This window comes from Canis aureus, chromosome 7 (genome assembly GCF_053574225.1).
Source record: "Canis aureus isolate CA01 chromosome 7, VMU_Caureus_v.1.0, whole genome shotgun sequence".
NCBI classification, from domain to species: Eukaryota; Metazoa; Chordata; class Mammalia; order Carnivora; family Canidae; genus Canis; species Canis aureus.
The window spans coordinates 54,341,382-54,355,129 of NC_135617.1; the positions used below are offsets into that span (position 1 = coordinate 54,341,382).

The 13,748-nt window shown below is 35.1% G+C and overlaps 1 long non-coding RNA gene across 2 annotated transcripts in view; it reads right to left on the reverse strand.

Moving 5' to 3' along the window:
* LOC144316863 (uncharacterized) overlaps positions 1-13,748 on the reverse strand; it is a 68,597-nt gene that overhangs the window by 22,525 nt on the left and 32,324 nt on the right. For both annotated transcript variants that reach the window (XR_013382702.1, XR_013382701.1), the window contains exon 3: positions 10,052-10,181. This is a non-coding gene — a long non-coding RNA (uncharacterized LOC144316863). The remainder of the gene's footprint in view (positions 1-10,051; positions 10,182-13,748) is intronic.

A 13,748-nucleotide genomic window follows, 5' to 3' on the forward strand; every position in this document is an offset into this window, starting at 1 on the left:
TTCTGCAAGGCTCTAAGAAACTATCTAAGCAACTACCTCATTTATTTGTAAGTTACCGCCTGCTGCCATGTTCACCATAGCATCATGCCTACTGCCTGCCTTCTCAAATATGTTTGTCTTCCCTATACCACTTCTAAAGAAGAAGGGTACCATCATTTATGTCCTCAGATTTTCCTTACATCTACTTGAATGTTTTTATACCCCTAACATCCATCATCCATTCCCCTTGTAGATGCTCATGACTGATCTCTTAGTTTAGCTCTCTTCTTCTTCTCCTTCTTCTTTCTTCTCCTTCTTTCTTCTTCTTTCTTTCTTCTTCTTCTCCTCCTCCTCCTCCTCCTCCATCTTCTCCTCCTCCTCCTTCTCCTTTCACATCTCCACTGAAAATAGAATGGCTCTTACTAGCCATTGTGTCTACTCCTTCACATTTACTCTCCAGTCCTGTGGTAGTTACATGTTTAGTTTTTTTAAGAAATTGCCAAACTGGTTTCCAAAGAGATTATACCATTTCACACACCCATCAGCAAAGTATCCTACACTCATTCTATTCCTCTGGTGGTGGCAACTCTGGATAGAGATGCTATAAAAGTCGGGTTCTTCTCCAAGTTTGTTTATTAACTAATTTTAAGGAATTCCTCAATGCTACTGTTATTCCAACTCCAATTTTCCTCATTCAGCTAGTGGACACGAAGAGAATTACTGTCAGTTGTCTTTTGATTATACAATGAGATGATATATGTAAAATAAATACCATTTGGGAAAGAGTCATCTTTGAATGGGCTTTTAGGGTTCAAAAAGCTTTTGAGAGTTTATTATCTCACTTAATTCAAGTAAAACAGTGATCCATAATTTACAAGTGTGTATGTAATTTTATGACTTCTACAACATAAAAATCATTGAGAAATGGCATTAAAAATAAAATTATGTAAAATTATTCCATAACTTGCTTCATATATCTTAAATAAACTAATTTTGAGATAATTATAGATTCACATACACTTGTAAAAATAATACAAAGACATCAATGTACCTTTTGCCCAGTGTGTCTCTACAGTAACATTCTGCAAGACTACATAGTATAATTAAAAATAGTTTATTGACATTGCCACAGTCAAGTAGTGGAACATTTCCATTACCATAAGGATCCTTCATGTTTTTTTCCCCCTGTGGTCGCACCTCCTTCCCCCTTACCAGTCCCCCTCTGAATCTCTAAGCCCTAGCAATCACTAATCTGTCTCTTTGTCTATAATTTTGTCATTTCTAGAATATTATACAAATAGACTCCAATATGCAGCCTTTAGGATTGGCTCTTTTTACTCAGCATGATTCTCTAGATTTTCATTCAAGTTGTGGCATGTTTCAATGATTTATTCTTTCTTATTGTAGAAAAATATTCCATGGTATGGATGCACCACAGTTTCTTTAATTTCACCCACTGAAGGACATCTTTATTGTTTCCAGTGTTTGGCTATTAGGAAGAAACCTACTATGGACATTGTGTATAGCATTTTGTCTGAACATAGCTTTTCATTTCTTCGAAGTAAATGCCCAGGAGTACTATTCCTGGGTTGTATGGTAGTTGCCTGTATGTGTGTCTGTGTATTTTGAAGAAACTGTCACCCTGTTTTCCAGAGTAGCTGGATCATTTTAATTTCCACCAGCAATTTATTATTGATCTGGTTTATTTCTAGCCTCACCAGCATTTGGTGTTGTCACTATTTTTTATTTTAGACATTCTGATGGGTGTGTAGTAATATTCCATATGTTTTAAATTTGCATTTCCCTAGTGGCTAATAAAAAGGAATGTCTGTATATTATATCTTCTTCCATGAAATATCTGTTCATAACTTTTGCCCATTTTCTAATTGTATTTTAATTTTAGATGCATAAAGTCCTTTGTTGGCTATGTGATTTGCAAGTCTTTTCTGTCAGTGCTAGTTTGTCTTTCATCCTCTTGGTTTTTTACAGAAAAAAAAATTAAAGCTTTGATGAAATCCAGTTTATCAGTATTTTTCTTTGTGAATCATGCTTTTGGCGTTAAGTCTAAGAAATATTTGCCTATCCACAGACGCCAATGACTTTCTTCTATATTTTTCCCTAAAAATGAATAATTTTAACTTTAAGTCTGTGATCCATTTTGAGCTATTTTTTTAAATATAAGATGTGAAGTTTAGGCAGACATTCTCTTTTTTCCCCCCTATGAATGTCCAGTTGCCCCAGCACCATTTGTTGAAAAAGATATTCTTCCTATTGTATTGCTTTTGCAGCTTTGTCAAACTTTAGTTGAGCACATTTGTGTGGTCCTATTCTGTATTGTCTATTCTGTTCTGTTGATTTGAGTGTCTGCCCCTCCACCACTATCACCGTTTTGATTGGAATAGCTCTAAAGTGAGTCTTCAAGTCAGGTAATTTGATTCCTCCTACTTGATCCTTTTTCAAAATTCTTTTACCATTAAGTTTCCTTTATCTTCCATATCCTTTTTTTAAAGAGTTATTTTTTTAATGCAGTTTAAAGTTCATAGACAGTGACACTGAGAGGAAGGTACAGAGATTTCCCATACATGCTCTGCTCTACCCATGCATAGCCTCCCCTATAATCAACATCCCCCACCAGAATGGTCCATTTGTTAGAACGAGTGAGCCTGCATTAACACATTATAGTCAGCCAGAGTCCATAGTTTACCTTTATGGTTCACTCTTGGTTTGGTCAGTTGTATAATGGATTTGGACAAATGTATAATGACATGTACTGTCATTACGGTCTCATACAGAATACTTTCACCGCCCTCCAATTCCTTTGTGCTCTGCCTTTTCATCCTTCCCCTTTACCCAAACCCCTGGCAACCACCGATATTTTCACTGTCTCCCTTGTTTTGCCTTTTCTAGAATGTCATTTAGTTGGAATCATAGTATATAACTTTCTCAGCTTGGCTTCTTTCGTTTAGTAATATATGCCACTCCTGTTTTATTTTGAATAATGTTTGCATAATATATCTTTTCCTAATCTTTTACTTTCAACTTACTTATATCATTATATTTGAAGTGTGCTTTTTGCATACGCATAGAATTGGGTGATGCTCACTTTTAATCTATTCTACCAAAGCTTTGTCTTTTAGTGGGGATATGCAGGCAATTTATAGTTAATATAGCAGTTGATATGTTGGGGCTTATGTATTGATTTGACTTTAATTCCTGACAGATATTTTCTGTCAATGTAAAATTTTAAGTTCACAGCATTTTTTTTCCCTTTTAGTACTTGAAAAATATGCTTTTTTTTTTTTCTGATCTCTATGGTGTCAGATGAGAAATCCACTGCTATTCAGGGTGTTTTCCTCCTTAAATTAAGTTGTTACTTATCGCTCACTGCTGCTAAGATATTTTCTTTGCCCTTAGTTTTGAGAAGCTTCATTATGATGTGTCTTGGTGTGGATTTCTTTGGGCTGATCCCATTTTGGAGTTTGCTTAGTTAAATCCGTAAGTTTATGTCTTTTGTCAAATTTTGGAAATTTACAGCCATTCTTTCTTTGAGTATTTCTCCATCTACCCTCTTTTGTACTACAATGACATGAATGTTTAGTTCTTTTATTATACTCCCACAAGTGTATAAAGTTCTGTTACTTTTTTTAAAGTATATTTCTCTTTGTTGTTCCAATTGGGTTATTTTTATTGTTTTATCTTCAAGATCACAGATTCTTTTCTCTTTCCTTCTATTCTGCTGTTAAGTCCATCCACTGAGCTGCTTTCTAAAATTTCAGGTGTTGTAGGGGTACCTGATTGGCTCAGTTGGTTAGGCGGCTAGCTCAGGTCATGATCTCAGGGTTTTGGGATGGAGCCCTGCATCAGGCTCTGCACTCAGTGGGAAGTCTGCTTAAGGATTCTCTCTCTCAGTATCTGTCTCTCCTCCTGATCATTCTCTCTTTCTAAAATAAATAAATAAAAATCTTAAAAAATAATTCCTGCTCTTGTATTTTTCTGTTCTAAAATTCTCATTTGGTTCTTCTTTATATCTCTTTCTTCTTTCTCTCTCTTTTGTAAGCTGAGACTTTGTATTTTTTGTTTCATACATGTTCCTAACAGCTTGTCAAAGCCCTTTCATGATGGCTAGTTTAAATCTTTATCCAATAAGTCTTACACCTCTTTCATCTTGATTTTGGCATCTATTGATTGTTTTTTTCATTCAAATTGAGAGCTTCTTGGTTCTTGATATGATGAATAATTTTTGCTTGAAAGAGGACAGTTTGGATATTATAAGATTGGATCTTATTTAAACCTTTTGTTTTAGCTGGCTCCCAGTGATACTACTTTGGCAGGGGAAGGATGAGGGGTGGGTGTGTTGCTAAGGTATTGACATTTAAGAATTGACATCCAAAAAAAAAAAAAAAAAAAAAAAGAATTGACATCCAGTTTCTCTACTAGGCTTCGTTTGACACAGATGGAGAGGGAGCAAGGGATGGCTCCTCATTGTTCCTGGGTGGGCTGAGAGTTTCTGTCTGCCCTATTAGGCCTCTACTGTTAACCATTTTGACTGAGAAAGATAGGAATGTCTCTTATCACATATTAGTCCTCCCATAGCCTTGCTGATATCACAGAGGGCAGTCCCATTACTGTGGTGAAAGTCTTGACTCTTTACTAGGCCTCTGACACCATTTCAGAAAGAAGGATGGAGTGGAAGTCTGGGATACCCACTTGGTCTCCACTAAAACTCTGAGGTAGGTGACTCTTGACTGGCTCAATGCAGATGGAAGTCCTGGCTCTCTACTCAGTCTTCTCTGACATCACCCTATAGGGTAGTGTGTGGTGTATGTGCTGGTGCAAGCTTTGGTATGCTTTATTTAGCCTGGTAAGGGCAAAAGTTTAGTTTCTTCACTTGTCGTTTGGTGGCATGGACATAAATGGGGCCTCGGTTTTCTCTGTGGTATTTAGATGCAGTAATATGGTTGATGTCTAAAAATTTTCTGTTCTGATAGGTTTCCCTTTTCTTGGTCCTTTGGCTAGAGAGAGAATGCTCTTGGGTTTTTTTCATTGTTGTTGTTTTGTTTTGTTGTAGTGTTTGTTTTGTTTTTTATCTGTACCTTTGGCATTCTTCAGGAGTCAACATCTTCAGCTCTAAGTCTGGGATACAAGAGGTAAAGAGAAAACAATCTCATCACCTTGTCTTTTTTTTGGGTTCCAAGGTCCTCATCTAGTCTGTCTTCTTCCCATCTTTCAGAGTCTTCTATTTTATTTTAATATATGTAATATTCAAAGGTTTTAGTTGTACTTGGTAGGGGGAATGTGTGTATATACTCTATCATCTCCATCTTTACAGGAGATGTTTGAGGTTTTTTTTTTTTTTTAAGAAAGGAAACTTTCCTCCCTCAGTAGTCTCATCAGTAGACTAAGCCAGGGTGCCTTGGCTTAACCCTTTGATTGAATGCCCGACATTGCCATGGCTCCTTTCTAATACTATTAGCAAGCATTTCCTTAATATAATATGATTTTAAATATACCAAAGATATCTAAATGCTGATTAATGTGTGTGACCAGGGTGTCTTGAATTCTTTAACTTTTCTGGGCTTTTTCTTAGTATCCCAGAGGCCAGATTGGACTGACCTGGAAGATGGCAAGATATTCTCGGCCTTCTGGGACACTTAGGAGCATTTAAAGTCTACTGGGGCCTAGCTTGTGCATATCTCAACTAAAATTAAACTATAATTGTAGGGCTTTGTTCTAGAGAATTCTAATCAACCTTGAAACTAATGAAACATTAAAAAAATTCTACATTGAAGCTCTCTTCACAAATGAGAGTTGTGTTTTTTTTTCCATGTGAAGCTTATACCTATACCTCCTTGGGATCTTAAGCATCATATTTTGCATGAGAAAATTTCATGGGGTTGAAGAGATATTACAATAATAATCTGGTTATAATCTTATTTGTATTTTTCTACTCCTTATTTCTATAGTATGATGGCTAGGGATTCTTGACTGCTTTTCTTTTTCCCTTTCATTTTATATTTTCATTTTACTAAGATTACATTTATGTACCTTTGAGCAAAAATATTTGAGCCACATGACTGAGCTAATGTTACATTTAGAAGTTATTTTATTAGGCTGAATTTTAATTTTATTCCATTTGTCCTCATTAAACAACTGTTTGCCCCCTCAGGCATTTTAGAGCTAACTTTCTGACTCTATATTGGTTCCCAGGCTGTAAAAGTTAAAGCTTATTTGAATTTTTTGCCTAGGACTGTTTTAAAAATACTCTCATAAAAAATAAACTTGAGAAATTCTAAATGTTTTTTGTGTATATACCTACTTTGGTAGCATAATATTTGTTTTATACCCAAAGGATTGTGCCCATAAATGATAATAGTAGTATCTGAGTAAATAATTTTCTCTAAAAGAGATGGTTGTGTGTGTGTGTGTGTGTATCCCTAAAAAGGATATGTGTATATATACATTTATATGCATAAACATATAGATATAGATATCTATCTATATATAGTTGGCTGTGAAACAACATCGGTTTGAACTGCGTAGTTTTAGGCAAATTTTTTTTTGATAAATATAGTACTGCAAATGTATTTTCTCTTCCTTATGATTTTCGTAATAATACTTTTTTCCCTAGCTTACTTTATTGTAAGAATACAGTATACACAAATCTACAAAATATGTATATGTTAATCAACTGTTTAGGTTAATGCTATAGCTTAGTAGTTAGGCTCTTAGTAGTTAAATTTTGGGTGAGTCGAAAATTATATGCAGATTTTTCTACTGTGGGACAGATTGGTGCCTAACCCTCACATTGTTCAAAGGCCACCTGTATATATTTATGTATATATAGTGTATATTTATATATAGTATATAAATTTACATTATAGATTCTGCCTAGGACTACATGAAGCCAATGTGTCCTTGTTGTGTTCAAACTCCAACCTTAACTGCTCTTCTTTCCATCCCTGCCCCCCACCCTTCCTCTGTCACTTCCATTCCCTCTTCCCCTTCTGTAATAACTTGACTGGAGGAACTGGAAGGAACAGGAATGGGGACGAAGAACTGGAGAGGAGATGATAGGGGCCATTGTTATAATATTTTCTTGGGGGTCTGTTCCACCACGCTGGAGTTGTATTTCTCCTCTGCTCCCTTTTACTCTTCTCTGGGAGGCATGGAAAAGGAAATCCAGACACATGGTCTTTGCTAACTTGAAATTCTATTGTTACAAATTCTGATTGTATAGAAATCATTCAAACTCCGTGGACTTCTTGTTAAGGGATTTAACATTGCTTTAAAGTAAGAGCTTTAAATTGACCTTGCTCTTTGAGATCATTTTCTAGATTTAAGTCTGTAATTTATCTTTTATTTTTTCTCTTTTTTTTTATCATCTTTGTATCTTAACTGCTTTATAATTTCCTTTACCAGGCTTCTTCTTCTCTCCAGCTTTTTTTCATCTGAAAGTATTGTGGCAGATATCAAGTTCAGAACTATATATGTAGCTGGAAAGAGATTTTTCAATAGCAAAGGAAAATAATTTCCTTTTAGTTGTTCAAGCTAATCAGAATTCTTTGTTTTCTTTATTAGTGTCATTTTCATGATATGTTAATTTGAATTATTGGTTTTGTACATTTTCTTTTTACTCATCCTCATTGGAAAGGCAATTTCAATCAGTGGGACAGCAATTTCATTAACTATATCCACAAATATCAAAACTCTCCCTTCCAATAAAATCAAATACTTGCCAAAGAAAAAAACCATTATGTGATCATGAATTTCATACTGTCTTATAACTTGTCTTCAATTTGATATAGTTCCTGGTTGCTACTGAATTTTATCTTGGAAAATTCTACTCATTAAGAAAGTTTTCATAGTGTAATAAAAAAGATTTCTCAGCCATGTGATCAAGAAAAGGAAAGAATGGAAAATAACCTTATTGAATATCTGTGTGTCAGGCATGCACTCAAAGTTATATAGGTGTGAACTCTTAAACATAAGGTCAGTATTGAAGAATGTAAGAAGCTGAATAATTGCTTAATTGTTCTTAAATGCTTAAAATACAGTATTGCCTAAGGATGAAGAATACCTCAATCAATATTTAGAGTTTCTATTGATTGAACACCTTAAGCATTTTAAAAATATTTATTTATTGATTTGAGACAGAGAGGGAGAGACAGAGAGAGAGAGAGAGAGAGAGAGAGAGAGACAGTGTGTGTCTGTGTGTATATAGGGGGAGAGGGAGAGAGAGAGAGAGAGCCAGAGAGAGAGAGAGAGAGAATCACAAGCAGAGTCCTCTCTGAACACAGAGCCCATCATGGGGCTCACAATCTCAGGATCCTGATCATGACCTGAGGTGAAATCAAGAGTTGGCTGCTTAAATAACTGGGCCACCTAGGGGCTCCGAGCCCCTTAAACATTTTGAACCCTGTCATAGGCAATAATATAACGATAATGTGATAATGGTAAAAATGTTGTGAATTTCATGGACAAGTAGCCTGATTTAATGGAAAGAAGACTCCTCATAGCTTTTTTCTATTATAATTATGTGACCTTGGGATCATCTTGAACAAGTTGTAAACTTCTACTGATCATCTACAAAATGGGGAAGCAGTAGAATGTAGTTTAACAGTGAAGTTATACTTTAGGTGCTTTCTTCCCTACATTACAAAGATCATAGCCAAAATTCTTCAAATTTACTATTATTGCCACCAAATAATCTGGTTTATGCCTCTCTTTTAAGTAAAAGAGGGAGAATTTGGCTATTTGATAATTTATTGGAACTGTCCTAATATAGTTCATATATGGAACAAAAGACTGCATGAACAAAAATGGCAGTAAGAAAGAACTATGCTTCTATTTTCATGTGCAGGGGACACTCCTTTATTAAGTTTTAGGAAAAAGAGCTGAGTATGTTACTCAACGTGGGTTCAAGTCCTAGCTATGCCACACATAGATATCATTTAACCTCACAATTTCCTTGCCTGGAAATAATGTGGTATTAATACCTGCCCTGCCTAATTCATGGTAACAGCGGTAAGATTAGTTGACATTTGATATTTCTTCTTTTAATTCACATTGGACAAGATCACTTGGAGGTATAAGAATCCATGGGTTACTCTTCTATGTGAAACAATGCTTCTGATTGCTTGTAGTTTTTAAGATTGCATTTATCAGCTACACAGTTTTGAAAATTTACTGTATCCTTCAGAACACCCCACTTACCATGTTACTTCTAACTCTAGGCTCAAGTTCTTTTTCTTAAACAAGTACAATGTGCATAAAAAATGTGAGAATATTTACAGGCTGTTCCAGAATGATATTTTGATGCATAGTACTAGAAAAATGAGACTGACTTGGTTGGGACTAACAAAGTTTCATGTTTTCCCCCTTATTCACAAATGTTAATGATGGTTTCAAAAAATGTCAGTTTTCCAAGATAAAAATGGACAGTTTAATGTCATCTTGTTCCAATCCTTGTTTTTGAACATTTCAGTATTTGTTACACTGAAGTGTCTGTCAGTAAATAATATTCACTCATGCTTCTTGCTTTTTCTTTTTAATGTTTTGAAAAATTTGACTCTGATGGAAAAATACTGATTAACTATTCCAAAACTATTTTGATCATATTCCAAGGCCCAAGTGGTGCATGAATAAGTTTTTTAAGTTTTATATTTTAAAAATAATTGGATCATTCTAATCCTAGGTGCCCATATCCCATGTGTTAGCTGGCACAGAACTAAGTAAATAACCCTTTTTTGTATTTGCATTTTAATTTCCCTTTAACGGTTTTGCAATCTATGTTTTCATACAGAGAATATGTCTGCATTATAAATAGATGTCACTTGAGCTGTCATTTCAAAGATCTATGATAAGAATCTGAAAGTCTAGAGACAATGTTTAATGTGGCAAATTTATTTAGAGTTTCTGAAACATTTTTTAACTGTGCACCTTAAGATGAAAGATTATATGGCCCCCTAATTGATACCACAACTTACGGTGTAGTGCTTATTAATATGAATTACATAAATGCATGAATTTGATTTATAGTTCACAAGATAGTTTTAAACAAAATTATACATACAGGGACGCCTGGGTGGCTCAGTGGTTGAGCATCTGCCTTTGGCTCAGGTGATGATCCTGGGGTCCTGAGATCAAGTTCCACTTTGGGCTCCCTGCAGGAAGCCTGCTTCTTCTCTGCCTCTCTCTCTTGTCTCTCATGAATAAATAAATAAAATCTTTTAAAAAATTATACATACATCATAAAACTGGATAGTTAACACCCTCCCGTTTGATTATGAGTATACATACATACATACGTTTCATCAACACATTCTATCAATACAGATATAGTTCTCCCAAATACACATCATTCTTCTAAAAAAAGTTAAAGACATTTAAAAAAATTCAAAAGATACATCATATAAATGAAGTAAGCCTCTGGGGTGTTTATTTATCATAAATGCTTGAATTAACTGTGACTATGGTGAGTTTTTCCTGAGTTATGTTTTCAGTGAATTATATCTTTTTATGAGTTTTTTTTTAAAATGATATTACATTGTTGCTGTTCCTTGCTGAAGTATACTTTGCAGTGGGAAATATTTTAAACTAAATACTTCCCATCTGGCCCTGCCAGAGTGAATGTTTCCCTCCCAGTCTTGACTTGCAGTGGAAGCTGATGTGAGAATATGTCATGGTTGTTTTGACAGTCTGGTCATCCTAATCCAGGGATCCGATCCCTATGGTTTGTCAATTATCCTGCTAACCCTACAGCGAGAGCAACACTCAAGGCACTGAACTGTCAACCAATAACCAAGAAATAATGTCAGGAGCCAGAGAGGCAAGAATGAGAGAGGGATGCTTTTGACAACAGAAGTCTGTATCATTCAACATTTATTTTATTTGTGGGGGCTCGTAACAAATTAATTACGGGAATCATATGATGAAATGTCATACATTGCTTTGGACATTCTTTAGTGTGTAAATTTAAAAAGCAAGATTTGACTGCTTGTATAAGGTTTCCTAACATAGGATTCTGGAACATAACTCTATGTTGAAAATGGCTAGATCACCTGAACTTATTTGTTAGTGATTTTTTTTTTTTTTTTTTTTTTTTTACCTGCCTCATGTTGACTTTAAGGTCTTTAGGGGAAAAAAATGTACCTGGGGACTATGTGTGTGATTGTGGAAATAATTTTGAAAGTTATTAGGAATCCCATTAAGGTGGAGATGAACATAAATATAAGGGGTGAAATTGTGCCTATGTATGACAAAAAATGCATTCAAAACCAAGAATTTCAAAAGGAAACTTATTTTTGAACAATTCATGATCATTAACAGTTTATTTATTTATTTTATTTTATTTTTTTTTTAAATTTTTATTTATTTATGATAGTCACACAGAGAGAGAGAGAGAGAGAGAGAGAGAGGCAGAGACATACGCAGAGGGAGAAGCAGGCTCCATGCACCGGGAGCCCGACGTGGGACTCGATCCCGGGTCTCCAGGATCGCGCCCTGGGCCAAAGGCAGGCGCCAAACCGCTGCGCCACCCAGGGATCCCGATCATTAACAGTTTAAAAAAGAAGAAATAAAAGGGACTTTTAAGTGACAATGGTATCTGTCTTAAAATGAGAACATGATAATGAAGATTTAAATCTGCAACTGCTCTTGAATAGGGCCCACTGGAACTCTCCAGTGACATAAGGTAAAATCTACCTGGGTTTTTATTCTTCTCTAGTTTCCAATTTGTGTCCTATGTATCAATTCAAATACCTGCTGTATGTATAAACTGAATGGTAGACCATGAACAACGAACATGAGCCTGGGATTGATCTTCAAATAAATGCTTGATTGCTATATCCAAACGAAACTTTTTATCTGCATATATTTCCTTGGGAAAATATTGAATGATTCAAAGTTCCCACTTTGAAAAGTGCAAAAAGTTTCAAATTTAAACACATTTTGTGAAATTCTAATAAATAGTTACACTGGCTCTTGGAATCGATTTAATGAATACAAAACATATTTTTCCTGCTTTGAGAAATAATAAAGTAGCATAGATGAATGCTTATTATTGGCAGTACCCCCCAAATAAGAAGGAAAAATATAAACATAATGCAGACATTCATATGTATAATGCATGTATTATATGTATAATGTATGTATTATATACATATAGAATGTAAACTACTTCTTAAAAATGAGTTTATTTATTTATTTGAGAGAGAGAGAGAGAGCACAAACAGGGGAGAGGGGCAAAGGGAGAGATTGAAAAGCAGACTCTGATGAGCAGGGAGCCTGACACACAGCTTGATTCCAGAATGCTGGATTCATGACCTGAGCAGAAGGAAGATCCTTAACCAAAGAAACTACCCAGGTGTCCCTATAAACTACTTAGAATATATATATATATATATATATATATATATATATATATAGAGAGAGAGAGAGAGAGAGAGAGAGAGAGAGAGATCAGAAAAAATATATCACATTATATAGATATAGATATGTAATGCTTGTACTCAACTTCTTTGTCCCATTTAATGAATATGTTCCCATGTTATAGCAAATTCTCTGAATATATATTTTTGACCCTGTTATATTTTAATATATGAATATAGTATAATTCCTAAGTAATATGCCAATGTTGGATGTAATATTAGTTAAATTTGAAAGGATGTACAATGACTGCTAGAGATATCTTTTTTTTTTTTTTTAAGATTTGATTTATTTATTTGACAGAGAGAGAAGCACAAGCAGGAGAGAAGAGGCAGAGGGAGAGGAAGAAGCGGGTTCCCTAGTCTGGGATCATGACCTGAACCAAAGGCAGACACTTAACCAACTGAGCCACCCAGGCACCTGCAAGAGATAACTCCTATTTCTGATTTAGTTTAGATCTATTTTTAATTTTCATTTTAGGATGGATTTGCTTCAGGTAAATTATAAGTCAGAGGATATTTAATAGTTTTGATCATGTGAGAGGACTTTGAATCTCATTTAAAGTTAATGATTAACTTTTTTTAAAGATTTATTTATTTATTTATTTATTTATTTATTTATTTATGATAGACAGAGAGAGAGAGAGAGAGAGAGGCAGAGATACAGGAGGAGGGAGAAGCAGGCTCCATGCCGGGAGCCCAACGTGGGACTCGATCTCGGGACTCCAGGATCGCGCCCTGGGCCAAAGGCAGGCGCCAAACCGCCAAGCCACCCAGGGATCCCCTAATGATTAACTCTTAAAAAAAAGAAAGAAAAGAGGTATCTGGCTGGCTTGGTTGGTTGAGTGTGCAACTTTTGATCGTGGATTTGTGAGTCTGAGCCCCACACTGGATGTAGAGATTACTTAAAAATAAAATCTTAAAAAAAATAAGTCAAGTGATTAGCACTAGACATTTCCCTATCTACTTAATATATTGTTAATTGTTTCGTTTTAGGCTATTCGAGGTATAGCAGACTTGTAGTAATTAGTCATTAGGTGTTCTAAGAGATAGAAACATGTCATGGCTGAAGAATAGCACTGGGGTCATTAGGTGAAATACTTATGTTTTAATCTAGGTGTTAATTTCCCAGTGCTAGTGGCTTACTCCAAAATTAGTAGGGTGGATGGCAGATTTTCTACTTCTGTGGGTTTAGGTTCCACACTCACTTCATGCCAACTGTATTCTCAGACAGATTATTTAACCTCTTTGCTTTAATTTCTCCTTCCATAAAATGAAGGTGATATTATTGTCCACATCTTTGAGTTGTGGAGAGGATTAAATTAGGTAATGTGCATAATCTAC